Below are 14,430 nucleotides of genomic sequence, written 5' to 3' on the forward strand. Positions count from 1 at the left end.
CCCCACCAAGGCACCAGGCAAGTAAGTGAACCTGTTTGTGACCCTTGGGACCAATCCATCTGACAGCTAAAGACACTATAAGCCACAGACAACACTATGTGGAGCAGAAGAATTGCCCAGCTGAGCCTTTCCCAAATCCCTCACCCATGTACCATGATATATAATAAAATGTTGTTTTAAGTTGCTTAGTTTAGGGTGGCTATTAGTCCATACAGGAAACTGGGATCAGTGGGGGACTTGGGATAGTAAATGACATCTGAGATAGTCCCACCCAAGGCAGGAAACCAGGCCCTTATGTCCCAGGATTAGTTTTTACAATCAAGTAGGCTTTATTGCAGGGGTACAAGCTGAGGGAAGCTCCAGGAGAGGCATTTCCCACCACCTAAGGGAGGCTTTCCATTAACCAAAGGCAGTTTCCCAGGAAGGGTATGGCTTAGGGGCTTGATAATAAACCTCACTGCAGCTGGGAGTGAGTGTACCAGCTGAATAATGGGGATCTGGGTGAGGGGCATCAGTGACATTTCCACAAGGGACAACTAACAGTTCCAGCCAGATAAGGATGTGCATATATACATGTATGTGCACACATATACATCTACATGCATGTAAACATGTGCATACATACACATCTATATACATGCATGCATGTTTATTTAGTTAAGCACGTAAGTCTATACTAACTTCAATAGAAATATTTTCTTTCAGTTCTGAGAATCAAAGAGTAAATGTTTAGTCTTCATTGACTTTGCCATTGGTTTGCTTTATATGTCACCCCTCTCTGTCTCTTTATCCTGTATCTCTGTCCCTCTCTTTTTCTCTTCTTCATTCTTATGATATCTTTCTCATTCATCCCTTTGTTTTTTTCCAGCCAACTATGGTAGCTTGCGTGGCAAGGTGGTGTCAAGGTGGTGTTTCTCTGTGAGGAGCAAACTATAGTGGGCTGATTTTTTTTAATGCACCTGCTTGGTGAACACAGTGACGAACACCAACATATCAATCTCATTATAAAGGTTGGAGCCAAGGTATCTGAAGAAAGGAGTGATGTTCCAGAGACCTTAGCATGTTTTCATAAATATATATTTATTTTTTTAAAGATTTTATTTATTTATTTGACAGGCAGATCACAAGTAGGCAGAGAGGCAAACAGAGAGAGAGGAAGGGAAGCAGGCTCCCTGCTGAGCAGAAAGCCCACTACGGGGCTGAATCCCAGGACCCTGGGATCATGACCTGAGCTGAAGGCAGAGGCTTTAACCCACTGAGCCACCCAGGCACCCCCATAAATATATATTTAAAATATATATTCCCATGTGGGAAATTTCTAGGTGGACTACACATCTGATAATAAGATTACTTGAATGACTCTATCATTCATACACTCACATATTCATCCGGAGGTTATTATGGAAGTCTTACTTGCTACTATTGAGGGAGATCATTGAGATGACATGACCACTGGTTCACCTGTGAACTGGACCTTGACAACTAAAGGTTCCTCTCTGCCCATGTCCTTGGAATGTACATTTTTTCCCCTCCCCTGCCCTAAGAGGATATCCCAAGGACACAGACTTGAGACAATATTGTAGCGTTGAGCCCATCTGAATGGTATATGCGACTGAACTCAGTTAAGGTCACTATATAAACTTGGGACTATGGCAGGAAGGTGCAGGATCTACTCGTCTTGCAGTAACCCAATGCAAGCCTCATACACAAGTTCCCTTGCTTAATAAAACTGCCACCTACCAATCTGGAGTGTGCTGCTTCTTTCATTAGTTTCTTCCTGCCATCCATGGATGGAGGCCAATTTCATGTTTCACCAGGGAAGATCCACAGGAGCTTGGAGACCAGCAGCTACAGAATACACACCTAGGGACACAGAATAATGTTTTTTTTTAAATATTTCTAATTCCTAATTTTTATTAACATATAATGTATTATTTGTTTCAGGGATACATGTCTATGTTTCAGCAGTCTTACAAAATTCACAGCACTCAGCATAGTACACACCCTCCCCAATGTTCATCACTCAGTCAACAAATCCCTCCCACCACCACCCCAGCAATCTTCAGTTTGTTTCCTGAGATTGAGTCTCTTGTGCTTTGTCTCCCTTTCTGGTTTCCTCTTGTTTCATTTTCCCCTTCTTTACCCTATGATCCTCTATCTACCCTCAATAGGGTAGGTTTATTTTCAACTTTTTGAGGAACCTTCATACTGTTTTCCAGAGTGGCTGTGCCAGCTTGCATTCCCAACAGTGTAGGAAGGTTCTCTTTTCTCCACATCCTCGCTAACCCCTGTCATTTCCTGACTGGTTAATTTTAGCCATTCTGACTAGAGTGTGAGTGTGCTTTTGATTTGTATTTCCCTAATACTGAGTGGTACTGAGCATGATATTTTTGAACATGATATTTTTCATGTGTCTGTTGGCCATTTGGATGTCTTCTTTGCAGAAATATCTGTTTATGTCTTCTGCCCATTTCTTGATTGGATTATTTGTTCTTTGGGTGTTGAGCTTGATAAGTTCTTTATAGATTTTGGATACTAGCCCTTTATCTGATATGTCATTTGCAAATATCTTCTCCTATTCTGTCAGTTGTCTTTTGGTTTTGTTGAGTGTTTTCCTTGCTGTGAAAAAGCTTTTTATCTTGATGAAGTTCCAATAGTTCATTTTTGTACTTGCTTCCCTTGACTTTGGTGATGTTTCCAGGAAGAAGTTGCTGTGGCTGAGGTTGAAAAGGGGTGCCTGTGTTCTCCTCAAGGATTTTGATGGATTCCTGTATCACATTGAGGTCTTTCATTCATTTTGAATCTATTTCCATGTGTGGTAAAAGGAAATGAGCCAGTTTCATTCTTCTGTATGTGGCTGTCCAATTCTCCCAACACCATTTGTTGAAGAGACTATCTTTTTTCTTTTGGACATTATTTCCTGATTTGTCGAAGTTTATCTCCTGATTTGCAAAGTTGACCATAGAGTTGAGGGTCCATTTTTGGGCTCTCTATTCTGTTCCATTGATCTGTGTATCTGTTTTTGTGCCAGTACCATACTGTCTTAATGATTACATCTTTGTAATAAAGCTTGAAGTCTAGAATTGTGATGCCACAGCTTTGATTTTCTTTTTTGACAACCGTCTGGCTATTTGGGGTCTTTTCTGGCTCCATATAAATGATAGGATTATTTGCTCCATTTCTTTGAAAAAAAGTTGATGGTCTTTTGATAGGGATTGCATTAAATATGTAGATTGCACTAGGTAACATAGACATTTTCACATTATTTGTTCTTCCAATCCATGAGCATGGAAAGATTTCCATTTCTTTGTGTCTTCCTCAATTTCTTTCATGAGTACATTATAGTTTTCTGAGTACAGATTCTTTGCCTCTTTGGTTAGACTTATTCCTAGGGATCTTATCGTTTTGGGTGTGATTGTAAATGGGATGGGCTCCTTAATTTCTCTTTCCTCCATCTTGTTATTGGTGTATAAAAATGCAACTGATTTCTGTGCATTGATTATATATCCTGACACTTTATTGAATACATTTATGAGGTCTAGCCATTTTGGGGAGGAGTCTTTTGAGTTTCCACATAAAATATCATATCATCTGCAAAGAGAGAGAGTTTGATTTCTTTTTTACCAATTCAGGTGCCTTTTATTTATTTTTGTTGTCTGATTGCTGAGGCTAGGACTTCTAGTACTATGTTGAACAGCTATGGTGATAGTGGATGTCCCTGCTGTGTTCCTGACCTTAGGGGGAACGCTTTCAGGTTTTCCCCATTGAGAATCATATCTGCTGTAGATTTTTCATATATGGCTTTTATGATATTGAGGTATGTACCTTCTATGCCTACACTGTGAAGAGTTTTGACCTAGAGAGGATGCTTTACTTTGTCAAATACTTTTTCAGCATCTATGGAGAGTATTAAATGCTTCTTGTTCTTTCTTTTATTAATGTATTGTATCACCTTGATTGATTTGCAGATGTTGAACCAAACTTGCAGCCCAGGAATAAACCCAGTTGGTCATGGTGAATAATCTTTTTAAAGTACTGTTGGAACCTATTCACTAGTATTTGATGAGAATTTTTGCATCCATGTTCATCAGGGATATTGGTCTGTAATTCTCCTTTTGATAGGGTTTTTGTCTGGTTTGGGGATCAAGGTAATCCTGGCCTCATAAAATGAGACTGGAAGTTTTCCATCCATTTCTATTTTTTGGAACAGTTTCAGGAGAATAGGTATTAATTCTTCTTTAAATGTTTGGTAGAATTCCTGTGGGAAGCCATTTGGCGCAGGGCTCTTGTTTTTTTGGAGATTTTTGATGACTGCTTCAATCCCCTTACTAGTTATGGGTTTGTTCAGGTTTTATATTTCTTCCTGGTTTAGTTTTGTTAGTTTATATGTTGCTAGGAATGTATACATTTCTTCCAGACTATCTCATTTCCTGTCCTATAATTGCTCATAATATGTTATTTTAATTGTTGTATTTATTTGGTGTTAGTTGTGATCTCTTCTTTATCATTCATGATTTTATTAATTTGCATCCTTGGTCTTCTTTTTTTCCATAAATGTGAACAGGAGTCTATCAATTTTATTAATTCTTTAAAAGAGCCAGTTCCTAGTTTCATTGATCTGTTCTATTGTTCTTTTGGTTTCTATTTCCCCCAACTCCCTTCTCCTCTCCATCTCCTCATGTCCTCCTTGTTATTCCTCATGCTCCACAAATAAGTGAAACCGTATGTTAATTGACTCTGCTTGACTTACTTCCCTCAGCATAATCTCTTCCAGTCCTGTCCATGTTGATACAAAAGTTGGATATTCATCCTTTCTGATGGAGGCATAATACTCCATAGTATATATGGACCTCATCTTCCCTATCCATTCATCCATTGAAGGGCATCTTGATTTTTTCCACAGTTTGGCTACTGTGGCCATTGCTGCTATGAAAATTGGGGTACAGATGGCCCTTCTTTTCACTACATCTGTACCTTTGGAGTAAATACCCAGTAGTGCAATGGCAAGATAATAGGGATGTTCTATTTTTAATTTCTTAAGGAATCTCCACACAGTTTTCCAAAGTGGCTGTACCAACTTGCATTTCTGCCATCAGTGTAAGATGGTTCCCCTTTCTCCACATCCTCTCCAATCATGTTGTTTACTGTCATGTTAATTTTGGTGACTCTAAATGATGTAAGGTGGTATCTCAATGTGGTTTTGATTTGAATCTCCCTGATGGCTAATGATGATGAACATTTTTTCATATGTCTGTTAGCCATTTGTATGTCTTCTTTGGAGAAGTGCCTGTTATTGTCTTCTGCCCATTTTTTGACATGATTATCTCTTTTGTGTGTGGTGAGTTTGAGTAGTTCTTTATAGATCTTGGATATCAGCCACTTTGTCTGTACTGTCACTTGTGAGTATCTTCTCCCATTCCTCCCATTCCATGGGTTGCCTCTTTGTTTTGTTGACTGTTTCTTTTTCTGTGAAGAAACTTTTGATCTTGATGAAGTCCCAAAAGTTCATTTTTGCTTTTGTTTCCTTTGCTGTTGGAGACATGTCTTAAAAGAAGTTGCTGTGGCCAATGTCAAAGAGCTTGTTGCCTATGTTCTCCTCTAAGATTGTGGTGGATTCCTGCCTCACATTGAGGTCTTTTATCCATTTTGAGTTTATCTTTGTGTTTGGTGTAAGAGAATGGTCGAGTTTCATTCTTCTACACATAGTTGTCCAATTTTCCCAGCACCATTTAATGAAGAGACTGTCTTTTTTCCACTGTATATTTTCTCCCTGCTTTAAGACTGGCAAGACATATTCAAGGCACTAAATGAAAATAACATGCAACCAAGAATACTATATCCAGAAAGGCTGACATTCAAAATGGATGGAGCGATAAAGAGCTTCCAAGACTGGCAAGGTTTAGAAGAGTATGTGACCACCAAGATGGTACTACAAGAAATATTAAGGGGGGGGGGCTCTATAAAAGAAGAAAGAACCCAAGAGTGTCATAGAACATAAATTTACAGAGGCAATCTATAGAAGCAAGGGCTTCGCAGGCAACACAATGTCAATAAAAATGTATTTCTCAAAAATCACCCTCAAAGCGAATGACCTAAACTCTCCCATAAAATGGCACAGGGTTGCAGATTGGATAAAACAACAGGACCCATCCATATGTTGTCTACAGGAGACCTATTTTGAACCTAAAGATACATCCAGACTGAAAGTGAAGGGATGGAGAAGCATCTTTTATGCCAGTGGGCCTCAAAAGAAAGCTGGGGTAGCAATTCTCTTATCAGATAAATTAGATTTTGAACTAAAGACTGTAGTCAGAGATAATGAAGGACACTACATCATTCTTAAAGGGCCTATCCATCAAGAATATCTAACAATTATAAATATTTATGCCCCAATACAGGGGCAGCCAACTATATAAGACAACTGTTAATCAAAATAAGGTCATATTGATATGAATACATTAATAGTAGAGAATCTTAACCTGCCACTCGCAGTAATAGACAGATCATCCAAGCAGAAAATCAATAAAGAAACAAAAGCATTGAATGACAGATTGGACCAAATAGACCTCATAGATATATACAGAACATTCCACCCTAAAACAAGAGAATACTCATTCTTTTCAAGGGCACATGGAACTTTCTCCAGAGTAGACCACATACTGGGTCACAAATCAGGACTCAACCAATACCAAAAGATTGAGATTATTCCCTGCATATTCTCAGACCACAATGCTTTGAAACTGGAATTCAACCACAAGGAAAAGTTTTGAAAGAATTCAAACACCTGAAAGCTAAAGACCATCTTGCTTAAGAATGTTTGGATCAATCAGTAAATCAAAAAGAACTTAAACAATTCATGGAAACCAATGAGAATGAAGACACTTCAGTCAAAGACCTATGGGATACAGCAAAGGCGGTCCTAGGGGGGAAATACATAGCCATCCAAGCCTCCCTCAAAAGAACTGAAAAATCCAGCACATACCAGCTCTCTTTACACCTTAAAGAGCTGGAGAATCAACAAAAAATTAAGCCAACCCCATGCACAAGAAGGGAAATAATCAAGATTAGAGCAGAGATCAATGAGATAGAAACTAGAGATACAGCAGAACACATCATCAAATCTAGAAGCTGGTTTTTTGAAAGAATCAATAAGATTGATAAACTAATGGACAAACTAAAAGAGAGAAAGGCCAAATTAATACAATTATGAATGAAAAGGAAAAGATCACAACTAACACCAAGGGAATAGAAACAATAATCAGAAATTACTATCAACAGTTATATGCCAATAAAGTAAGCAACCTAGATGAAATGGATGCCTTCCTGAAAGCCTATAAACTTCCTAAACTGAATCAGGAAGAAATTGACAACCTGAATAGACCAGTATCTAGTAACGAGATTGAGGCAGTGATCAAAAACCTCCCAAAAAACAAGAGCCCAGGACCTGATGGATTCCCTGGGGAATTCTACCAAACTTTCCAAAAAGAAATAATACCTATTCTCCTGAAGCTGTTTCAAAAATTTTTAAAAAATTAACTTTGAAAGACTAAAGAATCATTGGAAAAAAGCCATGAATTCTATGTTCTGCATTCCCCTAGCACTGGTGTTTTGTAGTTCTCATTGATCAGTAGACTTGGTCTTGACTGGATGTTTTTGCTGATATTCTGGGGGAGGGGCCTGTCACAGTGATTCTCAAATGTCTTTGTCCAAGGTGGAATTACACCACCCTTACCAAGGACCAGGCTAAATAATCTGCTCAGTTTGCTCTGTGTAGCTTTTGTTCCCTAAAAGATTTCTGTACAGCTTTGGAAGATGAGAATGAAAATAGTGGCCTCCCAATTTCCAGCCCCCAGAGGAGCCAAGAGCTCAGGCCCCCCTCTTCATCAAGCCCTCAGGGAAAAGCACACTATCAAGCCTGTCTTCCTGGTCTCTGGCTGTGCTCCCTGCTCAGTCAGCCTGTGAATGAGGATTTCTATCTCTGGCATGTGGTCCCATTTGTAGTCTCCAAACCCAGCCAATTCCTGCAATATGCCCCCACACCACACCTCCTGGTGGAGGACAGTGGGGATCTTCCTGGATCTGCAACTTGTGGAGTCCCTGCTTGAAGAGCAATGGCCTGATTGTGCATCAGATCACAGTTTAAGCTAACCCACGCTGAGAGCCCACTTCTCAGCTCTGTCTCTGCAGCCAGGATCTCCTCTCTGATACCTGAGAGCTCTGCTGCACTCAGGCACCCCCAGTATTTTAGTAATACCAAGAATCCTGAGACTGCACTGTCCCAGGATGTCTCTGCCCCACACTTAGCCTCTGGAGCTACATCTCTCAGTGGAACAGACTTCTAAAAGTTCCAATTTTGTGCTTTGTTGCTCTATTGTTTTCTGGGAGCTGGCCTCTACCCCCTCAGTCTCTCCTCCCATATATCACATCAGATTCACTTCTCTACACATCCTACCTTCCAAAAATTGGTTGCTTTTCTATCCCTAGAATTTCTGCTCTTCTCTTTGATCTCCTGTTGAGTTTGTAGGTGTTCAGAATGTTTTGGTAACTATCTAGCTGAATTTCTGGGACCAGACAAAATTTATGTCTCCTACTCCTCCACCATCTTCCCTGGGGCTCAGAATAATGTTTACACTTTGTACAAGCAGAGGACGTTATGCAGAGGACACTATGTTGCAGTGTTAGTGTCCACTGAGCAGTGGTTCTCAGTTAAAGAGATAGGTTCACAGGTGACTCCATTGTTTTCATGCCGTGTAACCAATTCCTCTCTCCCTTGCAGAGTTTTGTGCAGATTTAAGACAGCATGACTGTGTTGTATAGTGCAGTTTCTGGAATACCAGAGGAACTGAAATGATGTTCCTGTTCCCTTTTATTATTATTCTACATGATACCAATTTATAAAAATATAGAAGACTGAAGACCTTACAAGAAATCCTGCTGCCAGTCTTATGGTTGGTGGTAAGTCACTTTTTAAATAAAATCTTTATAAAATAGAGAGATCAACTTTGCTTCTATATTTTATACAAGATGAAAGATATTGCATAAAAGGAAGACAAAGTGAAGAAGGTGGAAAATAGGGAACATCAGTAAACAGATCAAGAAAGTATAAGTTATTGTCAAGAAATGGCACAAGTGTATATACTCATTGTCTTGGACTATTTAAAAGTAAGTTTTAAAGTATGGCCTGGGACAGCACTTTCCCTTATCTTTAAAATAGTGTTAGAGACTTTGAGTTTAAATTAAAAACAATGAGAAATTTGCTTTTGAGAAGAGAAAAATGAGAAGAGCTCCAAAGTGAGGTGGTCAATTAAACCCTGGACCCTACTTGGCATAGCAGCACCTCTGCCCCTTGGATGGATCCCCAAGGTGGATGGAAATGGTCCCTGAAGGCATTGGGCAGCACCAAGGAGACAATTTGGGATTCTTCTCTCTGACATTCATTAAGACAAGCTCTGTTCCTCTTCATAGGCAGTTTTCTTCATAGAGCAAAGGTCAGAGGGTGAGGAACAACTCTGAAAATTGATGATTCCTCCTATACACACACATCTCTCCTTACCTTATGGAGAAAGACCCAGGGTCCTGCAGGAGGTCCTTTGCTAATCACTGTGGTGGCACACAGTCTTGGTCAGCACTTTCTACCAATCAAACCAATTGAGAGCTGTGCACAGAACACACAAGCTTCAGTGTGAGACACAATTAGCCTGATACTTCAGGCTCCAGGGAAAAACCAAGCTTGGGGTCTGGGGTTTTTCTCCTTTCCTGACCTCTCATTTCTAATATTCTCCCAAGTTTTCATCATAAAGCACTGATGACTCCTCAAAAATCATGAATTTATGGTATCAGCCCTTTTACAGCCAACTTTATGTGAGCTTGGGGCTTAGTCCACACAAATATCCAAAACGTCATCATTTCAGAGAATAACAGAAATAAGACTGAACTGGCCCTCGGGGGGAAAAAATCATACCCTGTGGCCATCCTTTTCATTTCTAGCTATTTATCTCCCAAATCTCTCTCGAAGTCATTCAGACTTTGAAAACACCCTTGCACCTCAAGTTGTGTGTAAAGTTTCCTCCAAATGTTTAGCACCTGCCCAGATAAGCTCTTAACCTACCCACCATTACAATTTAGTCTTTGTATTCATTCATTTGGATGTGTAGGTTAACATGTCACTGTACTTTTTCTTCTATAAGTTAAATAGACTTTTATAAACAAGGAATGGTTCTGTTTCTAACCTCAATGAACATCAGCATGTTGTCTCAGCAGAAGATAGATGCAAGTTCCCCTCTGTTCCTTGTTTTACCTCCAGTGCCCATTTATAGAATCTAATAAATTAATGGCAGTGGTAAGTCCTAGATTGCCTCTTTTTCGCTACACCCAGGCAATGGTGGATCTCACCATCCCTTCCCCATTTTTCAGAAATTAGAAAAACAATTGTAGCACCTCCTTCTACTGCCAGCAGAATAGCATTCTCAGATAACCCCCTTTGTCCACACTCCCGCAGTGACAGGAAGAAAAAGTGACATTCACTTTGTCAAACCACAGGGGGTACTCAAATCTTTGGCTGATGACTATATTACTACCTGTTACTTAAAAATAATATTGCTAATTTTTCAGAGTAATTAATCTCTTCTTGCATGATGAGTTATTCAATGTTACTTTGCTTTGGGCAAATCTAGAGAGAAGAAAAACTCAAACCATGGGGCTTAAATGGGGAGAGGATATCCAGATTCTAAAATCAGACCCAACTGCTTACTTGAGGGAGAAGAAAGAGATTTTCCTCTTTGAGCAAAGTGAATGAACAGCAATCTTCATTTAAGAAGCTGGTAGGAAGAAAATTAAGATTCCTTTCACCCTACTGAATACATTGTGTGTGCTCAATCTACCCCTTTCACTTCTATTTATAAGTGTGTCCCCTCCTCATTTCTCTCCAGCCCCTGAAATCTAGGGTTTACCATCTTTAACCTCCCCTTTCCTTCCTGTCCCCAAGAAACTGAGGCATTGGAAGAGAGAATTTCCCTTTATCAAGCACCTGTTGGGAGTGCTAGGTACAGAGCCAGCTCCTCACTCCTTACTTGTTGCTGGAGGTTTATTCATATCAGAACAGAGAACCCTCAAACGCAATCGTAATTGAAGTAAAAATGTGTGTGACATAATATATTGAAAAATGAAAGAAAAACTAATATAACCGGTTGATCCTGGTTTGTGTAAGACAAAAATTAGGTTTCTTTATAACCATGCTCTACTTCATAAGATAAACAAATAATGAATCAAGTATGTAGGGGATGTAGGAATTGAATTTTTCCAAAACATATTATGAATGCCCAGTATGAAGTCCTTTGCCTGGGTTGGACTCCCACAGTCCTATACTAAGGGGAGAAGGTTGTTGGATGTGGGACATAGTATTCCAGAGCTGCATTAATTTTCTAAGAGCTCTTTTAATCCTCTTATGGTCAAGATTCTCTCTTCTGAAGCTGTTGTGTTGTGGGATATCTCTCTCCTTCCCAGCCTGGGGTCTTGACGCTGCCAGAGCCACCAGAGTGTTGCTCTTTGTCTCGCTCCCAATATTGTACTCATCAACTCATCCAAATCCTGAAGCTTCTGCAAATCAGTGGTGTTCTTTTTGCAGTTACTTTGCATTTTCTCTGACTTATCCAAGTTAACAACTATCAACAGAGGGATTGTGACATGAATATTAATGGATTAGTAGAGATGGATATGAGGGTTGAACAGAGAGAATGATGGAATGGAGACTCTACATTCTAGTGGCTGCCATCTTGTGGGGAATTATGTTCATGCCATGATGCTTCCCTGTGAAAGCACGTAACTATGTGGCATCAGAAAACATCACTCAGGTAATGAGGACCCTCTCAAAGTGTTGCCCAACCCTGAGAGTAGCACAGAAGATGCAATCACTCCTACTGTACAGAGATGTAGATTCAGAAATGAAAGGATTTGTAGAAGTTTGCTCTGCTCACCCATACTTCCTTGTCAGAAGTCACAATGAAACCCTCCACATCCCCACTGTAATATTCCACACCCTCCTTACCATGGCTAGGCACTCAGGTTGAACACCCAGTCTCACACCCAACCTAGCTCACCTAGTGTCTTCATCCTTCAACATGTTCTGTCTCAGAAAATCCAAAGGACTCCCAAGGGAGCACCCACCTGTGTGTCCCAACTCCCCCAAACCACAAATGCTCCAGACAATAATAAACACTTTCCACCTAAAATGAGCACCTGATCCTTCTCTTCCCATTCTCCCTTAGCCAAATGGCACCAACACTCTCCCAGTGCCTGACCCAGAAGACTGGGGGTCTTCTTTCCTCCCTTGTCCCTGCAAACCCCCTGCCAAATCTTGTTTTCACTTTAAACTTGTTCAATCCACTCTTTCCCCTGTAACCCAGCATCAACTCTCATCTATACAATCTTGAACATCATAGATAATTTCTTGGCTTGTTGGAGGCTACGGCATGGTTGGAGTCGAGGACCAAACCAGGCCCTGACTTGTGTCTCCTTCAAAGTCCGGACACCTTGACAAGTTTGAGGAAAGTTGAGTGCACTGAGAAAAGGTCTGTGCTATGTGTCATGTGCTCCCCTACATGACTTCCCACACACACTCCCTACAGTAGAGAACAATGTGGTCAGGGTCCTGAAATCTTAGTTAGTCCTTGTTGTTCTGTACCTACCATAACCCACTCCCTGGTTGATTGTCTTGCTAATGGCTTTAGCCAAAACTACCTGGCATCACAAGGTTTGCTTGTAGTAAATGTAAACTTGTTATAGAAACTTGTGGTCATCTGACTATGTACTGATGCAATGCTCCTCCTATTCTGGCCTGCCTTATAAATGATTGTGAGATGTGGAATAAAATTGGTACTGTTGGACATCATCTTCAGTGTCCCTCCTGTCCCCATCTCTTTGTCTCTTAATTTCTTTTCACCATCCTCTTAGCCCTCACAGTTTTCCTGGTGAATTTGTCACGCTGGCCGCGACAAGTGGCGCCCGAACAGGGACCATGAGGCGTTTCAAGGGAGCACGCGGGTACAAGTAAGTGTACGAATTTCGGTAAGAGAAGATGGAGTCGGCGGGCGACAGCAGGAGTAAAATAATATGGGGCAGTCTCTTCCTGTGCAGGAAGGATCTTTTTGTTACGGCATTGCAGGCCCTAAAGCAGAAGGGGTCTAAGTTCTCAGTAAATCAATATTTGAACTAAGTTAAGTTTGTTGGATTAATTAGGATACACATGTTTTTTGAGTTAATAGTAGTAAATGTGAAACTTTAGAGTTTTTTACTTAAAGTCAAATAAGCTCATGTTATTTGTTAAAATCTGTGTTAAAACCTGTTGGGTTAAAATCTGTTAGCAAAGAGATGATTAAACTGATGGTTAATTGTCTGTCTCAAAGCTTTAATGGGTAATTGTTAAAGTAGCTTTCAAAGTCTTTGCTAACCTGAAACTTTAATTCCAATGGGATAAAATGCTTGAGCGGTCGCCGGAACATCACCGCCGGCGTGACAAGAAGGAGCAGGGTTGAAGGATAGGAGGATGAAGAAAGGGAATGTGGGGAACAGGAGGGACACAGGCGAACGTGTCAAGCAAGTGCCAAAGTTTATTTTGCAGAGTTCTGATTTATATCACACAGTAAGGGAATCACCTCCTGTACATCTGGTGCTAGCTTCTAATTTGGCCTGAGAATAGCTGGCCATGCAGAGATATCAGACAGCCTTGACCTTCGTGGTTTGGGCACCTAGGCCATAACTCAATATTCACAAAACACAGGAGCCTTATTAGCTTAGTTTTGAGACAGCAGCTGCAATGGCAACAAGCCAAACCTCACAATGTTCTCAAAACAATCACCAGGGAGACAAGGTGGCACTCTAGCTCACCACCTGTGAAGGCCCTCGGTGGAAGAGGTTCCCAAGAACCCAAGAACTGTTGCTTGATTGGGTTAACCCCTTCTAGGCACGAGACCCCCAACACTGGAACTAGGTTTGTGCTTTTGAAATCTGTTGGTAAACATCTTTTGTGCTTAACTGAATTCTGTTGTAACAGCCCCGGGGCCACTGTCTGAGCTAGACCCATTCATAAAGAATGGAAGGGGAGACTGATCACCTCCCATTAGCCAGGGATACCCAAAGGGGAGGGTGTCCATCCTGTTTGAATCTGAAGAGTGACTGACTGTGTGAATGTGTCTGTATGGCTCCATCTCTTCAGCTACAGAGTCTGAGTGGGCTGCACCTGAGTCTTGTGGGGCATCATATGGCATAACGGTCATCTACTCCATGTAGTAGACTGGTCTGGGGTTTATAAGGACAGACCTTAGCTAAGACACTCCTAAGTTCCCGCGAGGGATGCAAGCAGGACAGCATCTAAAACATCCCCCTCCCTTTTGTCTGTGACATCATTTACGATGGGAGGGAAACCCAGAAAACTGT

Source organism: Mustela nigripes, chromosome 7, assembly GCF_022355385.1.
Source record: "Mustela nigripes isolate SB6536 chromosome 7, MUSNIG.SB6536, whole genome shotgun sequence".
Classification (NCBI taxonomy): domain Eukaryota; kingdom Metazoa; phylum Chordata; class Mammalia; order Carnivora; family Mustelidae; genus Mustela; species Mustela nigripes.